Source organism: Akebia trifoliata, unplaced genomic scaffold, assembly GCF_017979445.1.
Source record: "Akebia trifoliata isolate Shusen 1 unplaced genomic scaffold, ASM1797944v1 Contig00687, whole genome shotgun sequence".
Lineage (NCBI taxonomy): Eukaryota > Viridiplantae > Streptophyta > Magnoliopsida > Ranunculales > Lardizabalaceae > Akebia > Akebia trifoliata.
The window spans coordinates 93,289-95,680 of record NW_028237144.1 but is presented as its reverse complement, the minus strand read 5'-3'; positions in this window follow the sequence as shown (position 1 = coordinate 95,680).

Sequence of the window (2,392 nt, the reverse complement as noted above, 5' to 3'; positions counted from 1 at the left end):
TTCCTTTTGAATATTTAAAAATTGAAGGTGGACGTCGTTCATGCAGGGACAAGAATTAAAGATTTATTTGTTTTATCTTGACTACCACCTATGTTAATATATGAGTTCAAATGATGAGACATCAATTTGGCATGCTAGACTGGGGCACCTTAGTATAAAAAATTGAAAGTTATGATGTTGAAAATTTTGGTGAATGGATTGCTCAATTGACTTCATTTGGTTATGGAGGACTGTATGAAGGTTGTGATGAGACTATCGTTGTTCTTCTCACTGGAGTTAATAATAATCTTACTTTTACCTTACTTATGTGACAAGTAGGGGATCGAGCCCAAGAGAAAGAAGTAGTAGAGTTAAGCTAAGAGGATAAAATTCAAATTAACTAAAAGGAATTAAAATTATTTTTCTTTGTATTTTTGAACTTATAAGAAGATGTAAAATTGCTAGAAAATGAACTAAAGTAAATGAAATTAAAAGCAAGTAAACTTATGAAATTAAAGTACCATTGGAGGTAGATTTACCTAGAACATGTTGATGAACAATTCCTAGTTTCTAGCATTTTTATAACTCAATCGTTAGGGCTTGGTGTTAGCTCCTTAGATCGGAAAGTTTTGGAAATGAAATTAAATGAGGGACCATTAACAAAGTAGAATTCTTTAAAAGCTTCCTACTACCAATTATCTAGTTTAAGCATACTTTATCTTGATCTAATTTAAACATAAAGTATCTATATTAAGAATAAAAGGTATAAGAAATCTTAAAGAGAACTCATAAGCATTTTAAATAAAAGAAATGCATGAAATTAGAAACAACAAGAACTTGCTCTAGACTTTTCCACTCTCCAATGGAGGGGAGCTTAGACTAATGTTATTGTAAGATAGGGAAGATAAGAGATGAAAAAACTTTTCTTCATTTCATGGCGAAACTTACAACTTCTCTTCTTCTTCTACTTCTTACAAAACTTTTAGCCAAAAGAAAATAACTAGAAGATAAAAATACAAAAATAAGAGAATAAGCTAAGAGTCTTAGACTAAAGGAGTCTTGGATAAGAGAACCAAGAAGGGACCCTTTCTCTAGAGATTTAGGCTCTATTTATGGAGAAAAATGTGTGTAGAAGAGTCTAAAAGTAGCCTCCAATTTTTTTTGTACAAAAAGATAAAAGAGGAGAATATGAGTTAAGGATTAGGGCATTTAAAAGGATTATGGCATTCCAAAGTGGGCCCAAATACTTTTTCATTGAGATTTTGATTCCAAAATGCTGATTTTTTGTACAAGAAACACACATAATTAGATTTATCTAGTAAATGAATTTATTTATGTATAATTAAGCCTAATTAACATGCAACATGGTGTTTCGAGGCTTATCATGATTATTACTTTAATACAGATAAATAGAGACAAAAATCAAGATAAATGTCCGAAAAACGTGCATATAATTGACTGTTTCAAGACACTCATCAGGTTGTCAACATGATAAGGCACATCGCCATCCATTTGGCAAGTCTTATTTTAGTATAAGGTCACATTAAAACTTATCCATAGTGATTTGATGAGACCTTGTAACACACCTTCCTATTCGAGCTTTTGTTATATGTTGTTGTTTGTGGATGATTTCACAAGATATTCATTGTTTTATTTTGTTAAAGAGAAGTCAAAAGTATTTTTAAAGTTTAAAGAATTTAAAATGACAATTGAAGGTGTGCTTGACAAAAACATTAAGAGCTTGAGGACGGATAATGACTGTGAATTTACTTCCAATGACTTATTTTCATTTTGTCGGGCAAATTATATTAGAAGAGAGTTATCTTGTGCCTATACACCTCAACAAAATGGGGTGGCCTAAAGAAATATTAGGCACATTGTTGAGACTTGTAAAAGTTTGCTAGATGCAAAGAGTTTTCTCGAGGCCTTGGGCGGAGAAGGTATGACATGTGCAACTTATGTGATTAATAGGGTGCATTTTAGCCCGATTAATATGAGATTTCCCTATGAGTTGATGTTTGGGGAGAAGCCTAGTGTCAAATATTTTAAGGTATTTTGGTCCATTTATTATATCTATGTACTAAATCAAATGCGATCAAAATTAGATGCTAAGGCAAAGAAACGCATTTTCATTGGTTGGAAGTGCATGGATCCTGAAACCCATAACTTTACGGTGTCTTAGTATGTTGTATTTGATGAAATTTCATCACATTATAAAGATGATGGTTCTGCCATTGGAAAGGTTGGTATTAATACTCATGTTCACATTGAGCCACAAAATGAAATTAGCTTACCTGTGAGGGAAAATTGTGATAGGTAGAGGGTAATGGATTGTCATGAGCCGAATGGGCAGCAAAATTGTAATAATACAAGAGAGGTGAATGGTGCACCTCTTCTTAGGAGGTCAAAAAGA